We start from the raw sequence: 17665 nt of genomic DNA on the forward strand, positions 1-17665 counted from the left end.
GACTATATTCGCAATGTATTTCGGTAATATATGTGGATGTAATATATGTAATGTATATGTGACATATGTGGATATAATATATGTAATGTATATGTGCTATATGTAGATCTAATATATGCAATGTATATGGATGTAGTACATGTTGATGTAATATATGTTGATATATATGTGATATATTTAATATATGGGTAAATGTTTAATTAATATTTTATTTGGAATGGCCAGGGGGTATAAGTTGTTTGTTTCGTTATTGTATTTTTCGTTAGCAAAGCAAATTGTATTAAGTGGATTGCGGAGTTAAAGCAAAAATGTGTTGCGAAAAGAATTTGGCTTGCGTTGGACACAGTGAAACGAGAACAGAATTTTTGTCACTTTGGAACTTTTGCAGCTTTGGACTTAGAAATTTTCACTGAACTAAGCACAAATTATTTTCACTTTTTCACATTTGGAATTTTGCACTTTTCGGACTGGATGAATATTTAAATACATTCGGAAATTTGGACTTAGAAATTTTCACGAATGAGGGTGAACGGATAACGGTGGGTAATATGGCGGCGCGCGTGGGAATGAATAAGTACTTTTCTTTAATTGCCTTTTGTCGGAGAAATCCGTTAGATTTGACAATAAATCTTACAGCAAATTGAACGAAATTGAATTTTAGAACCTTTTGCTGCAGACCGGCAATTAAAAGGAATGGAAATTTCGTACTTATCTTGTAAATTGTTCGCTGGTGGACAAACTTAAAAATCCAGGTGATCTGGCTCGAATGGATCAAAAATGTTGGGTGTGATGGGGGTTGCTGTCCTGGAATTTTCCAAATCGGCTGAAATAGAAAACACATGAAAGGGCGAACACTTGAATTTTCTTAGTTGCGCGGGCGCGTCCGGGCGTATGTTTGATCGTTCGTAATAGTTTTTACACTGGTGCTTATTCTAATTAGCTAGGCTCTCCCATGCGCAGCGGAGACTCCTTGGAGACTCTGTGGTGAAGAGCGAGAGAGCGTAAGAGGGAGCGGAGAGCGGGTGACAGTCCAAACCCCGTAACTTGGACACTAATATAGACTGTAACTGTGGAAATGGCCCTGACAAATTATGGCTGGGTTGGAAGGTCGGTACGTTGAAAGCGGGTTCGGTTGGAATCCCGAATCAAGGCCCTTGCAAGGGGATTTGCGTGGGCAGAGAGTTTTTCATTGTGCGATGTTTTTTGCTTGTTTTTTGATCTTTTACTGCGAGAATGCCGAGGTTTCTGTGGATGGTTTAGTTTCGCATATACTATGGTGCTCCAGTGATAGTTCGCAGGATCTTGGATTGAACGCGCTGTATGTCTATGTTGGTTTTGCTCGCGGTCCCCCAAAGCTGGGAGATATACGTTCAGATTGGCTTAAGAGTGGATGCGTAAAGCAGGACCTTTTGGTCCAGACAGAAGGGCGACCGGGCGTGATCCAGTGGAGGCTGCTGGCTTTCAGTTTCGAGTGTACTTTTTTGCATTTGATATGCCTACGCCATGCTAGGCGTCTGTCGAGGTGGATGCCGAGATACGTTACTTCTTTAACTTGTGGGATCTGCATGCTATTCAGGGAGAGCGGAGTGCAAGTTTGTCTATTAAGAGTAAACGTTATGTGCTAGCACTTTTGTGAAGGCAGTCAGATAGGCACTTCTCGACTACCATGAGGTAGTTGGCGAGTTGGGTTGTTGCACCGACTGGGCATCTGGAGCGGCTAGGAATCGCAGTGTCGTCAGCAAAGGTGGATATTGTTAGCCGGTCACTCGTGGGAATATCCGCTGTATAGATGACGTATAGAGTTGGCCCAAGTGCGTTGCCTTGAGGGACTCCAGCTTCGATGGGGTAGTTGTCGGATATGGTTGTATTGCACCTCACTGCGAAGGCTCTGTTGTAGAGGTAAGATTCAAGGAGTTTATGAGTGTACCCAGGTAAGTGTGTTTTAATTTTATGCATGTCCTTCAAGCCAGACGCGGTTGAATGCTTGAGATACATCGAGGAATATTGCGCTGCAATATTCTTAACGCTCGAAGGCTGTGCGAATCTCTGATGTTATTCTGTTGACTTGCTTGATAGTTCCGTGTTTTCCTCTGAAGCCAAATTGATGGGCTCGGATAATGTTGTGAGCTTCCATATGTGGTATTATGCGCGTTGGAAGGCATTTTTCAAATAATTTCGACAGGCATGATAATAAACTTATTGGCCTGTATGATGATGGAATCGTTTGATGCGTTCCGGGCTTAGATATCATTATTTATACTTGGGAAGCCGAGGCTTATGATTCCGTTGAAGAATTTACAGATGCCCTCAACCGCACAGTACAGAAGTTCCATTACCATTTTTGTAGTTATTGGGTCGCCGCAATGATCTTTTTTTGGTTTAGTTCTCTAATGACTTTTGTGATCTCTTTCGGCTGAAATGAAGTTGGCAGGTTCCAATTGGGAAGAGCATGGGAAGAACATGGGGAAGAACATGTGCATTTGCTGAGGGGTTCGGCGGAAAGACGCCTCTGAGATATAAAGCAAATGTTTCGGCTACTATATTGGTTGCTTCAGAGTCCGGTTTAGTTTGCGGGTGGCTTTATTAAGACGTTGTTTTGAGCATGGCGATCTGCTGGTTTCCCACCCCCGTCGCAGACGCTCCTTTTCCAGAACCAGCTTTTCAATTTGCAGGCTAGTTTTGAACATCTTAGTTTCAACATCCTTTCGTTTTGGTGTTGAGATCCTGGCTGCTGTGACGAGTACCTCTTCCAGAGCGGCGGTAGAGCAGCCAGTGTCCGCTTCTATATTTAGCCGAGGAGTTAGCTCAATATGGGAACTCACATACTTTCTGTATTTCATCTAGTTTGTGTTTTGCGACGTCAGCCTATAATTTCCGTAATTTCTGGGCGTTGAAGAAGGGTTATCGGCAAAGGCGAGTGGTCAGATGAGAGATCCGGGAGGGCCGCCTATTAGATCGCGTGTGTTGTTTTTTGTCACCGCGAAATCAATTAGATCTGGGATCTTTCTCGGGTCTGCATGCCAGTATGTGGGGCTACCAGGAGAAACGTAGTGCAGTTTATTGCTCATTTTTATAAGTGTATTATAAAGTTGTTTCCTGACTGCACTTTTATGGACGTGGCTTGCAAGTAATTTGTTGCAAACCTTTCGTGAAAGTGGTGTTCGATACGTTCTCTGATTAAGATGCCGGTCCCGCCGTGGACTTTTCCCTCCGGATGATCTGTGCGGTAGAAGGTGTAGCCTCTTATATGGAAGTTATATCGTTTCAACCAGCAGCATGGCGTCGATGTGATTTGAATTTAGGAATTGTGCTATTTCAGGTTTATGCCGTGAAATGCCGTTGGCATTCCACATGGAAATACGTAGTTTATTATTTGGACTGTTGTGCTAAAAGCAACTGAATCACCATGTCCTGGATCTGGACAAGGGTTTTCATAGTTGTTTTCATAAATGACATAAGTTCCATCATACCTTGTTGCATGGTGACCAGCATAGCTTCCAAACTGGTGCCTGGTTCCAGCTAAGCGAGCTTCCCTTATTTAGCGGACAAAATGAAGATCTGCCTGCCTTGCCGAAGTATATGTCTCGGGTACTTTTTGGGCTATGATACGCGTTTTGCGTATTTTGTTGACGCGTAGATGTCGCTCGTTTCATGCGACTCTTCAACTTCTTCTTCAACAACCGCACAGCCTCTGTAGTTTGCCGTATGGTTTCCTCCACAGTTGCCACATTTTTTCTTTAAGGGATCTTTTTTGTTTGCGGGGCAGTTTACGGAGTTGCGGAAGTCTCTGCAGACTACGCAGACAGCCGCAGTGTGCAGTATGTCGATTCCGGGCGTCGTGGCGGTGAACTCCTACGCTGAGTTGGCGGATTTTGCCGGCGGGAACGTTGGGACGAGGCCGAAGCTGCTTGCCGGGTTGGCACCGGTTGGAGACGCGAGCGCGCTCGCGACCGCAACAACGAGCTAACCTGCTCGTGCATGTGGAGCAGTGTGTGGTGGGAGCGGTCGCACTTCTTGCAACGACCACCGCTTCGCTAGTCTCCCGTGGAATGCTCCTGAGCGAGGCAATTGGCGCAGTATTTGTTAATGAGGACTGCTCGCAGACGCTTTTCAGCGCTGAGCTTTAGGAACCTCGCGCACTTCCGAAGAGGATGGATACCGCGACAGACTCGGCATCGGTAGGATTGAATACCTCGGGTACGTCTGCTCTCCAAGGCACGAGCACTGCGTGCGTTTTGTTGACGAGGCGCCATGCTGCGCGTAGTTGAATGTCGAAAGGAGATCGAAAACGAAATGAAAAATAATGGATGATTAGTGCTAGTGAACTACAACTATTATAGTGGAGATTCGGAAGACTCCGTCGGCAAAAGCACCACTTTTGCCACTGGACGTTTAACAACTCCACGTGCAGTACGGATATTTACTACACGGACGTTGCCGTCGGCTCCTGGGAAGACAGACTCAATTCTGCCGAGCCGTCACTCATTAGAGGGTAAGTTGTCGTCCTTGATGACGACCATGTCATCGATGCGGAGATTTTTGGACGGGGCCTGCCATTTAGTGCGCTTGTGGAGTTTTTTGAGGTACTCTTCTTTCCATCGCACACGGAACTGCTGATGGAGAGCTTTCAAATGCTGCCACTGATTAAGAATGGATTTCGTTTCTCCCTTTACTTCGGGTTCCCCCGTGGACATAAGGGGTCCCCCGACAAGGAAATGACCTGGCGTCAAAGCCAGCCAATCTGTCGGATCCTCAGACATAGGGGAGAGCGGCCTGCAGTTAAGGCACGCTTCTATTTTTGCCAAGAGCGTGGAGAGCTCTTCGAACGTGTATTTTCGTATGGAAGTGCAGTTGTAAAATAGCGTCTTAGAACTTTTTACGCCTGCATCTCTTGATGACTATAGGCATTCGTCACCGACTCTTTTACGGCTTGAAGGAAATCGCGCGAAAGCAGGGTGGCAGCGCCAACAAAGGTTTTGCCATTGTCTGACTGGACTTGACGTGGACACCCTCTTCTGGATACAAAACGAGCGAAAGCGGCAAGAAACTTTTCGGTCGTTAAGTCAGATGTAGGCTCTAAATGGATGGCCTTGGTGGAGAAACAAACAAAAACTAACACATACCCCTTTGTAATAAGACATGCTCTTCCCGTATAGTTCTTTATATCGAACGGACCGGCGTAATCCATGCCAGTATACGTGAATGGTCGGGAGAACTATACTCTTTCTTTCTTTCTCATCAGTTGGCTTTGCAACCGCTTTTTGTGGATCACATATACTTTGCACGAATTTACTACTGCTTTCATCAGGTTCTTAGTTCTCGGAATCCAGTATTTCGACCGGATGAGGCGCACCATTAACTCGTTACCACCATGGAGAGTTATGCGATGAGTGAAATTCGCAAGGGGCGAGAAAGCAGGCAGTTATACGGAAGAATCACTGGATGCCGTTCATTGTATTGAAGGCTTTCGGAAGCCCTGATCAGTCCTTGCGGATCTAGAAACGGGTTCATGCTTAGGATGGGACTTGAACTTGGCACTGGACGCTTTTGACTTAGGCAGTGATATTCCACAGGGAATTCACTCCGCTGAGTGTTCGAAATTAGGAACCGCTCGGCGGCGGCGATTTCAGTGGCCAGCAAATGCACATCAGATGGAGATGTCTGCTTCCTGCACCGCTGAATGAAGCGATGAACATAAGCAAGGACCCGTAGAGCTTTCTCAAGCTTGGAGAAACGTGCCAACAACTCTTTAGAAGGAGCTTTTGCGAGATGGACTTTTAGAGCACGCTTCTCCAGGTCGGTCACCGGAGCGTTGTCGACCTGAGTTGGCCATTGGTTGCGTGGATTTTGCAACCAAGTCGGTCCGTGCCACCATAACTGGCTATCGGCTAGATCTTGAAGGGAAACTCATCTACTTGCCAGGTCTGCTGGATTATGCTCAGATTGAACATGAGACCAATTCTCTGTTTTTGTGGCCTGGGCGATCTTCGTCACCCTATTGGCTACAAATGTGGTCCACTGGCACGCTGGCTTGCTTAACCATGCAAGCACTATCGTGGAGTCCGTCCAACAGTAAAGTTCGGAGTTAATCGTAGGCATCTGCGGAATGATGGCTGCAGCCATTTCGGAAGCAATAACGCTCCGCACAGCTCCAGTCTTGGGAGCGAAACCGTTTTGACTGGTGCTACCCGGGTTATCGCGGTTATGAGTTGCACCATAATGGTGCTGCCCACTTCTACGCGGACATATATTGCCGCCCCATAAGCCTTTTGCGATGCATCGCAAAAGCCATGATGCTCGACCTTGAAATTTGGATGAAACGATAGTGGAATGCGTATCTGCTCTAAAACCGAATAACTTTGGAGAAAATTAAGCCATCGCTGTAAAAGCTTATTTGGAATGTTTTCGTCCCACCCAAGCTCCTGCAGCCAAATCTCCTGCATGAAAATTTTAGCTCGAACGATAAACGGCGCTAACCAGCCTGCAGGGTCGAACAATTTGGCAATTTGGGACAGGACTTGGCGTTTTGTAAAGGACGTTACGTTTAAGACATCGTGATGTGGCATATAATAGGTTTTGCAATCATGAGTAGGAAGAACTTGTCGCATGTGCTTTAAGTCGAGATATTCCTGGATCACCGAATCGTATCTCGCTTTTAAGGCCTCATCTCTTTTTAGACGCTGCTCATTTCTTAAAAACTGAGCTAACGCGAAAGACCTAGAATGCCCTAGCCCGGATTCGATATGTTCTGGGTCGCGAAAAGGCAGAGTAACGACATATTTGCCGCACTCGTTTCTCGTGGTCGTTTGACGGAAATTCTTCTCGCACATGGAATCGGATTCTTTTACCAACTTTGTTGGTATATTCTCCACCTCCCAAAATGTTGTGAGTAGTTTGTCCAGTGAATTATCGTACGCGTGGGAAATCTGCGTCAAAAAGGAGGAAATTCTGCTTTGGGCTGAGGCTGACACTGGCCCAGCTAGTACCCAGCCGAAAATGGTCTCTTGCCCAAGAGAGAGCCACAGATGTTGGATTTTGCTCCACTCAAAAGCACCGAAGGCAGAATGTCGGCTCCGATAAGGACATCTGTTTGTGCGCCCTCATAGAATTTTGGATCCGCCAGTGGAAAATCGGGAAGATCCCGAAGGAAATTTGGGAGGAAGGCAGATTTCCGGCTAGTTGAGGGAGGGCATAGGCCGTCGTCTCCAACTGCAACGCGGGCCTAGTCGAGCGAGATCGGATGGTGAAACTGCAGAGCTTCTTGGACTGAGCGGCTACTGTTTGGCTTAAGCCTGAGACTTGGGCTTGCACCACCTGGAATGGCAATCTAATTAGATTGAACAGTCGCTCGGTTATGAATGTTGCCTCTGATCCGGAGTCGATCAGGGCGCGTGCCTTAAAGTTAGTGCCAAGATGGGAAATATTGATTACGGCAGTGCCAAGAAGGATAGCTCTTGAGCCCGTGGCGAAATAATTTTGAACACCGGCTTGCTCATTTGGAACGAAATTGGCCTGATTAGCGGAAATTGGCCTTGCAGGATTTAAAGGGCTTGAATTGCTGGAAAAGGGGTTGTTTCGGTGCAACAACGTGTGATGCGCGGACGTGGATGCGTAAAGCAGGACCTTTTGGTCCAGACAGAAGGGCGATCGGGCGTGATCCAGTGGAGGCTGCTGGCTTTCAGTTTCGAGTGTACTTTTTTGCATTTGATATGCCTACGCCATGCTAGGCGTCTGTCGAGGTGGATGCCGAGATACGTTACTTCTTTAACTTGTGGGATCTGCATGCTATTCAGGGAGAGCGGAGTGCAAGTTTGTCTATTAAGAGTAAACGTTATGTGCTAGCACTTTTGTGAAGGCAGTCAGATAGGCACTTCTCGACTACCATGAGGTAGTTGGCGAGTTGGGTTGTTGCACCGACTGGGCATCTGGAGCGGCTAGGAATCGCAGTGTCGTCAGCAAAGGTGGATATTGTTAGCCGGTCACTCGTGGGAATATCCGCTGTATAGATGACGTATAGAGTTGGCCCAAGTGCGTTGCCTTGAGGGACTCCAGCTTCGATGGGGTAGTTGTCGGATATGGTTGTATTGCACCTCACTGCGAAGGCTCTGTTGTAGAGGTAAGATTCAAGGAGTTTATGAGTGTACCCAGGTAAGTGTGTTTTTAATTTTATGCATGTCCTTCAAGCCAGACGCGGTTGAATGCTTGAGATACATCGAGGAATATTGCGCTGCAATATTCTTAACGCTCGAAGGCTGTGCGAATCTCTGATGTTATTCTGTTGACTTGCTTGATAGTTCGTGTTTTCCTCTGAAGCCAAATTGATGGGCTCGGATAATGTTGTGAGCTTCCATATGTGGTATTATGCGCGTTGGAAGGCATTTTTCAAATAATTTCGACAGGCATGATAATAAACTTATTGGCCTGTATGATGATGGAATCGTTTGATGCGTTCCGGGCTTAGATATCATTATTTATACTTGGGAAGCCGAGGCTTATGATTCCGTTGAAGAATTTACAGATGCCCTCAACCGCACAGTACGGAAGTTCCATTACCATTTTTGTAGTTATTGGGTCGCCGCAATGATCTTTTTTTGGTTTAGTTCTCTAATGACTTTTGTGATCTCTTTCGGCTGAAATGAAGTTGGCAGGTTCAATTGGGAAGAGCATGGGAAGAACATGGGGAATAACATGTGCATTTGCTGAGGGGTTCGGCGGAAAGACGCCTCTGAGATATAAAGCAAATGTTTCGGCTACTATATTGGTTGCTTCAGAGTCCGGTTTAGTTTGCGGGTGGCTTTATTAAGACGTTGTTTTGAGCATGGCGATCTGCTGGTTTCCCACCCCCGTCGCAGACGCTCCTTTTCCAGAACCAGCTTTTCAATTTCCAGGCTGGTTTTGAAACATCTTAGTTTCAACATCCTTTCGTTTTGGTGTTGAGATCCTGGCTGCTGTGACGAGTTCCTCTTCCAGAGCGGCGGTAGAGCAGCCAGTGTCTGCTTCTATATTTAGCCGAGGAGTTAGCTCAATATGGGAACTCACATACTTTCTGTATTTCATCTAGTTTGTGTTTTTGCGACGTCAGCCTATAATTTCCGTAATTTCTGGGCGTTGAAGAAGGGTTATCGGCAAAGGCGAGTGGTCAGATGAGAGATCCGGGAGGGCCGCCTATTAGATCGCATGTGTTGTTTTTTGTCACCGCGAAATCAATTAGATCTGGGATCTTTCTCGGGTCTGCATGCCAGTATGTGGGGCTACCAGGAGAAACGTAGTGCAGTTTATTGCTCACTTTTATAAGTGTATTATAAAGTTGTTTCCTGACTGCACTTTTATGGACGTGGCTTGCAAGTAATTTGTTGCAAACCTTTCGTGAAAGTGGTGTTCGATACGTTCTCTGATTAAGATGCGGTCCCGCCGTGGACTTTCCTCCGGATGATCTGTGCGGTAGAAGGTGTAGCCTCTTATATGGAAGTTATATCGTTTCAACCAGCATCATGGCGTCGATGTGATTTGAATTTAGGAATTGTGCTATTTCAGGTTTATGCCGTGAAATGCCGTTGGCATTCCACATGGAAATACGTAGTTTATTATTTGGACTGTTGTGCTAAAAGCAACTGAATCACCATGTCCTGGTTCTGGACAAGGGTTTTCATAGTTGTTTTCATAAATGACATAAGTTCCATCATACCTTGTTGCATGGTGACCAGCATAGCTTCCAAACTGGTGCCTGGTTCCAGCTAAGCGAGCTTCCCTTATTTAGCGGACAGAATGAAGATCTGCCTGCCTTGCCGAAGTATATGTTCGGGTACTTTTTGGGCTATGATACGCGTTTTGCGTATTTTGTTGACGCGTAGATGTCGCTCGTTTCATGCGACTCTTCAACTTCTTCTTCAACAACCGCACAGCCTCTGTAGTTTGCCGTATGGTTTCCTCCACAATTGCACATTTTTCTTTAAGGGATCTTTTTTGTTTGCGGGGCAGTTTTACGCAGTTGCGGAAGTCTTTGCAGACTACCAGACAGCCGCAGTGTGCAGTATGTCGATTCCGGGGCGTCGTGGCGGTGAACTCCTACGCTGAGTTGGCGGATTTTGCCGGCGGGAACGTTGGGACGAGGCCGAAGCTGCTTGCCGGGTTGGCACCGGTTGGAGACGCGAGCGCGCTCGCGACCGCAACAACGAGCTAACCTGCTCGTGCATGTGGAGCAGTGTGTGGTGGGAGCGGTCGCACTTCTTGCAACGATCACCGCTTCGCTAGTCTCCGTGGAATGCTCCTGAGCGAGGCAATTGGCGCAAGTATTTGTTAATGAGGACTGCTCGCAGACGCTTTTCAGCGCTGAGCTTTAGGAACCTTGCGCACTTCCGAAGAGGATGGATACCGCGACAGACTCGGCATCGGTAGGATTGAATACCTCGGGTACGTCTGCTCTCCAAGGCACGAGCACTGACGAGGCGCCATGCTGCGCGTAGTTGAATGTCGAAAGAGATCGAAAACGAAATGAAAATAATGGATGATTAGTGCTAGTGAACTACAACTATATAGTGGAGATTCGGAAGACTCCGTCGGCAAAAGCACCACTTTTGCCACTGGGACGTTTAACACTCCACGTGCAGTACGGATATTTACTACACGGACGTTGCCGTCGGCTCCTGGGAAGACAGACTCAATTCTGCCGAGCCGTCACTCATTAGAGGGTAAGTTGTCGTCCTTGATGACGACCATCGTCATCGATGCGGAGATTTTTTGGACGGGGGCCTGCCATTTAGTGCGCTTGTGGAGTTCTTGAGGTACTCTCTTTCCATCGGCACACGGAACTGCTGGATGGAGAGCTTTCAAATGCTGCCACTGATTAAGAATGGATTTCGTTTCTCCCTTTACTTCGGGTTCCCCCGTGGACAATAAGGGGTCCCCCGACAAGGAAATGACCTGGCGTCAAAGCCAGCCAATCTGTCGGATCCTCAGACATAGGGGAGAGCGGCCTGCAGTTAAGGCACGCTTCTATTTTTTGCCAAGAGCGTGGAGAGCTCTGAACGTGTATTTTCGTATGGAAGTGCAGTTGTAAAATAGCGTCTTAGAACTTTTTACGCCTGCATCTCTTGATGACTATAGGCATTCGTCACCGACTCTTTTACGGCTTGAAGGAAATCGCGCGAAAGCAGGGGTGGCAGCGCCAACCAAAGGTTTTGCCCATTGTCTGACTGGACTTGACGTGGACACCCTCTTCTGGATACAAAACGAGCGAAAGCGGCAAGAAACTTTTCGGTCGTTAAGTCAGATGTAGGCTCTAAATGGATGGCCTTGGGTGGAGAAACAAACAAAAACTAACACATACCCCTTTGTAATAAGACATGCTCTTCCCCGTATAGTTCTTATATCGAACGGACCGGCGTAATCCATGCCAGTATATGCGTGAATGGTCGGGAGAACTATAGTCTTTCTTTCTTTCTCCATCAGTTGGCTTTGCAACCGCTTTTTTGTGATCACACATACTTTGCACCGAATTTACTACTGGCTTTCATCAGGTTCTTAGTTCTCGGAATCCAGTATTTCGACCGGATGAGGCGCACCAATTAACTGGTTACCACCATGGAGAGTTATGCGATGAGTGAAATCGCAAGGGGCGAGAAAGCAGGCAGTTATACGGAAGAATACTGGATGCCGTTCATTGTATTGAAGGCTTTCGGAAGCCCTGATCAGTCCTTGCGGATATAGAAACGGGTTCATGCTTAGGATGGGACTTGAACTTGGCACTGGACGCTTTTGACTTAGGCAGTGATATTCCACAGGGAATTCACTCCGCTGAGTGTTCGAAATTAGGAACCGCTCGGCGGCGGCGATTTCAGTGGCCAGCAAATGCACATCAGATGGAGATGTCTGCTTCCTGCACCGCTGAATGAAGCGATGAACATAAGCAAGGACCCGTAGAGCTTTCTCAAGCTTGGAGAAACGTGCCAACAACTCTTAGAAGGAGCTTTTGCGAGATGGACTTTTAGAGCACGCTTCTCCAGGTCGGTCACCGGAGCGTTGTCGACCTGAGTTGGCCATTGGTTGCGTGGATTTTGCAACCAAGTCGGTCCGTGCCACCATAACTGGCTATCGGCTAGATCTTGAAGGGAAACTCATCTACTTGCCAGATCTGCTGGATTATGCTCAGATTGAACATGAGACCAATTCTCTGTTTTTGTGGCCTGGGCGATCTTCGTCACCCTATTGGCTACAAATGTGGTCCACTGGCACGCTGGCTTGCTTAACCATGCAAGCACTATCGTGGAGTCCGTCCAACAGTAAAGCTCGGAGTTAATCGTAGGCATCTGCGGAATGATGGCTGCAGCCATTTCGGAAAGCAATAACGCTCCGCACAGCTCCAGTCTTGGGAGCGAAAACCGTTTTGACTGGTGCTACCCGGGTTATCGCGGTTATGAGTTGCACCATAATGGTGCTGCCACTTCTACGCGGACATATATTGCCGCCCCATAAGCCTTTTGCGATGCATCGCAAAAGCCATGATGCTCGACCTTGAAATTTGGATGAAACGATAGTGGAATGCGTATCTGCTCTAAAACCGAATAACTTTGGAGAAAATTAAGCCATCGCTGTAAAAGCTTATTTGGAATGTTTTCGTCCCACCCAAGCTCCTGCAGCCAAATCTCCTGCATGAAAATTTTAGCTCGAACGATAAACGGCGCTAACCAGCCTGCAGGGTCGAACAATTTGGCAATTTGGGACAGGACTTGGCGTTTTGTAAAGGACGTTACGTTTAAGACATCGTGATGTGGCATATAATAGGTTTTGCAATCATGAGTAGGAAGAACTTGTCGCATGTGCTTTAAGTCGAGATATTCCTGGATCACCGAATCGTATCTCGCTTTTAAGGCCTCATCTCTTTTTAGACGCTGCTCATTTCTTAAAAACTGAGCTAACGCGAAAGACCTAGAATGCCCTAGCCCGGATTCGATATGTTCTGGGTCGCGAAAAGGCAGAGTAACGACATATTTGCCGCACTCGTTTCTCGTGGTCGTTTGACGGAAATTCTTCTCGCACATGGAATCGGATTCTTTTACCAACTTTGTTGGTATATTCTCCACCTCCCAAAATGTTGTGAGTAGTTTGTCCAGTGAATTATCGTACGCGTGGGAAATCTGCGTCAAAAAGGAGGAAATTCTGCTTTGGGCTGAGGCTGACACTGGCCCAGCTAGTACCCAGCCGAAAATGGTCTCTTGCCCCAAGAGAGAGCCACAGATGTTGGATTTTGCTCCACTCAAAAGCACCGAAGGCAGAATGTCGGCTCCGATAAGGACATCTGTTTGTGCGCCCTCATAGAATTTTGGATCCGCCAGTGGAAAATCGGGAAGATCCCGAAGGAAATTTGGGAGGAAGGCAGATTTCCGGCTAGTTGAGGGAGGGCATAGGCCGTCGTCTCCAACTGCAACGCGGGCCTAGTCGAGCGAGATCGGATGGTGAAACTGCAGAGCTTCTTGGACTGAGCGGCTACTGTTTGGCTTAAGCCTGAGACTTGGGCTTGCACCACCTGGAATGGCAATCTAATTAGATTGAACAGTCGCTCGGTTATGAATGTTGCCTCTGATCCGGAGTCGATCAGGGCGCGTGCCTTAAAGTTAGTGCCAAGATGGGAAATATTGATTACGGCAGTGCCAAGAAGGATAGCTCTTGAGCCCGTGGCGAAATAATTTTGAACACCGGCTTGCTCATTTGGAACGAAATTGGCCTGATTAGCGGAAATTGGCCTTGCAGGATTTAAAGGGCTTGAATTGCTGGAAAAGGGGTTGTTTCGGTGCAACAACGTGTGATGCCGGCCACGGCAAGTAAAACAATTATGCGTGCTTTGCACTCACGAAGCTGATGTCCTTTGCAAAGCAGTTTAAGCATAGCTGCTTCCGTTTAATGTAGGCTGACCGGTCGTCAACCGACATTTGGAGAAAACATACACGGACGGGATGGTTTTCCTTGTTGCACAAGTCGCAACTTTTTGATTTTGGAGCCACTTTCGTCTTATAGGAATTTAGTTTTCTAGAGGGCCCACTTAAGTTCATCGCTTTGGAGTGCGTCTGACTTGGTACGGACGGTCTCACATCATCGATGGCCTCTAGGGTTCGATGACGTACTGTGAGGAAGGTGTTCAGCTCTGCCATGTCGGGATGTCGGCTTTCTTATGGAGCGACTGCTCCCATAAGGAGAGAGTTATCTTTGGGAGCTTGGATGAACACAGATATACCAGCAGGCAGTCCCTGTTCTTAGTGTTGATGCCTGACAGTTCTAAGGTAGTCAAGCAACCTTGAACAGTACTTTGCAGTACCTTCAAGGCCGCCCCAGATTCCTGTGGTTACGACTGCACATTAAACAGTATTTTCAATTGACTGTTTACCAACAATCGTTTATTTTCGAAACGCTCTATTAGGTTTTCCCACGCAGAGCGGAAACCCTCGTTGGTGAGAGGCGAAATCGAAACGATGGCATGCGCGTCGCCCCTTGTTTTGGCATTTAAATGGAATAACTTTTCAACCGGAGTCAGCCGTGGATTATTGATAAAAATGGCTGTGAAAAGATCCCGGAAAGTCGGCCAGCGAAGATAGTCGCCTGCGAAAACTTCTGTATCGCATGGAGGCAACCGACAGCCAGAGGAAATGTAGGCCTGGGGCGTAGCGTTCGCGGATGGGATGGACTGAGACGTGCCCTGCTCGATTTTATCAACGAGCTGGGCAACACACCTTTCATTGACTGAATAGCAATAACTGTATTTAGCCCTGAGAATAGGCATGTTGCCAGCTGCCGCTTCGCCTGCTGACACAAGGTTTCTGAGCAGAGGTCGAATTCCTTTTCAACCTTGTCCCATAGGTTTCGGACTTGGTCGCGACGGACGCTGAGCATCGTGATGGTTGGAGCTGCGGATTCCGGAGTGTTAATCTGAGCCTCAAATTCGCTTAAGCGGTCAGAAACCGAAATAAATTTGGCTAGCGCTAGATCGGAAGCAGCCATATTTTTAGGTGTGCACTGTACTGTGGCTTTGGATGGAGTAGCACAGTCGTCGGAAATCTGCGCAGGCGTTTTCACCGAAATGCTTGGGATTCTTGGACTCTTGGGTCCTTGTGGTGAAAAAATAGACATGGGTTTGTCAGCGGACAATTTCTTCTTATCGTTATCGATGGGCATAATCGAAAAAATGCGAAATGGAAGGGAAGCGGTTTTGGAGCCCGGTCACACTTTTGAAAATGTAGACAGATTCCTTAGACTGCACTTAATAAATTTAAGCTTGCCATCCTGAACGTTATAAAGCAGCGGAAAAAGACCGTATAGGATGTAATGGGTGAGAAAGTGATGTAAAATTTACGAAGTGAAAACGCCGTAGTTTCGACTAATTGGACAGGTGACTCGGAGTGAACAGCGAATTGTATAAATGGCCTGTGATTTATGGTAATTAGGTCACCCTGATTTACGGTTGGAACACTTGGAATGTTGAACACGGTGAAAAAAATGTTAATTAGAACGTAGAAAATTTAATTTTTTTTGTTTACAACTGGAAACGGAGAAAATGGAATGGTGGAATTGGAGTCTTTTCTCCGCGTTGTAAGTACTTCTGAAACAAACACAAATTATTATCCAAGCCATACATGAAAAAATATTTGTCGGGTGAACGACTTATTTGGCGGTCGTATTATTTATTTATGGATGAAAAAAAATTATTGTCTTGTAGTTTTTTTTTGTATTTTTAATGAAAATTTAAAATTTAATTTAATAAATATTGAAAAATTTATTTGTTAAAAAAAAACAGAAAAAACCGCTTTTAATTTATTGCTCGGAAATTAATTTGGAAATTTACGGAAAAAATTGATGGTAAACAAAACGCCTTTTCCGCGTCGGCACTTGGAATAAATTTTATTTGTGGTTTGGAGTTGCCGACGGGAAACAATTTACACTGTGGTATATGTTTAAAAGGAATGCAGACTATATTCGCAATGTATTTCGGTAATATATGTGGATGTAATATATGTAATGTATATGTGACATATGTGGATATAATATATGTAATGTATATGTGCTATATGTAGATCTAATATATGCAATGTATATGGATGTAGTACATGTTGATGTAATATATGTTGATATATATGTGATATATTTAATATATGGGTAAATGTTTAATTAATATTTTATTTGGAATGGCCAGGGGGTATAAGTTGTTTGTTTCGTTATTGTATTTTTCGTTAGCAAAGCAAATTGTATTAAGTGGATTGCGGAGTTAAAGCAAAAATGTGTTGCGAAAAGAATTTGGCTTGCGTTGGACACAGTGAAACGAGAACAGAATTTTTGTCACTTTGGAACTTTTGCAGCTTTGGACTTAGAAATTTTCACTGAACTAAGCACAAATTATTTTCACTTTTTCACATTTGGAATTTTGCACTTTTCGGACTGGATGAATATTTAAATACATTCGGAAATTTGGACTTAGAAATTTTCACGAATGAGGGTGAACGGATAACGGTGGGTAATATGGCGGCGCGCGTGGGAATGAATAAGTACTTTTCTTTAATTGCCTTTTGTCGGAGAAATCCGTTAGATTTGACAATAAATCTTACAGCAAATTGAACGAAATTGAATTTTAGAACCTTTTGCTGCAGACCGGCAATTAAAAGGAATGGAAATTTCGTACTTATCTTGTAAATTGTTCGCTGGTGGACAAACTTAAAAATCCAGGTGATCTGGCTCGAATGGATCAAAAATGTTGGGTGTGATGGGGGTTGCTGTCCTGGAATTTTCCAAATCGGCTGAAATAGAAAACACATGAAAGGGCGAACACTTGAATTTTCTTAGTTGCGCGGGCGCGTCCGGGCGTATGTTTGATCGTTCGTAATAGTTTTTACACTGGTGCTTATTCTAATTAGCTAGGCTCTCCCATGCGCAGCGGAGACTCCTTGGAGACTCTGTGGTGAAGAGCGAGAGAGCGTAAGAGGGAGCGGAGAGCGGGTGACAGTCCAAACCCCGTAACTTGGACACTAATATAGACTGTAACTGTGGAAATGGCCCTGACAAATTATGGCTGGGTTGGAAGGTCGGTACGTTGAAAGCGGGTTCGGTTGGAATCCCGAATCAAGGCCCTTGCAAGGGGATTTGCGTGGGCAGAGAGTTTTTCATTGTGCGATGTTTTTTGCTTGTTTTTTGATCTTTTACTGCGAGAATGCCGAGGTTTCTGTGGATGGTTTAGTTTCGCATATACTATGGTGCTCCAGTGATAGTTCGCAGGATCTTGGATTGAACGCGCTGTATGTCTATGTTGGTTTTGCTCGCGGTCCCCCAAAGCTGGGAGATATACGTTCAGATTGGCTTAAGAGTGGATGCGTAAAGCAGGACCTTTTGGTCCAGACAGAAGGGCGACCGGGCGTGATCCAGTGGAGGCTGCTGGCTTTCAGTTTCGAGTGTACTTTTTTGCATTTGATATGCCTACGCCATGCTAGGCGTCTGTCGAGGTGGATGCCGAGATACGTTACTTCTTTAACTTGTGGGATCTGCATGCTATTCAGGGAGAGCGGAGTGCAAGTTTGTCTATTAAGAGTAAACGTTATGTGCTAGCACTTTTGTGAAGGCAGTCAGATAGGCACTTCTCGACTACCATGAGGTAGTTGGCGAGTTGGGTTGTTGCACCGACTGGGCATCTGGA

The 17665-nt window shown here is 46.0% G+C and overlaps 1 protein-coding gene and 1 pseudogene across 3 annotated transcripts in view; one reads left to right on the top strand and one right to left on the bottom strand.

The window, feature by feature from the left end:
• LOC26535463 (proton-associated sugar transporter A) overlaps positions 1-17665 on the top strand; it is a 335879-nt gene that overhangs the window by 282119 nt on the left and 36095 nt on the right. The gene's annotated exons all lie outside the window — the stretch shown is intronic.
• On the bottom strand, positions 10980-15546 carry LOC120321840 (annotated as a pseudogene).

This window comes from Drosophila yakuba, chromosome 3R (assembly GCF_016746365.2).
Source record: "Drosophila yakuba strain Tai18E2 chromosome 3R, Prin_Dyak_Tai18E2_2.1, whole genome shotgun sequence".
In the NCBI taxonomy this organism is placed as follows: domain Eukaryota; kingdom Metazoa; phylum Arthropoda; class Insecta; order Diptera; family Drosophilidae; genus Drosophila; species Drosophila yakuba.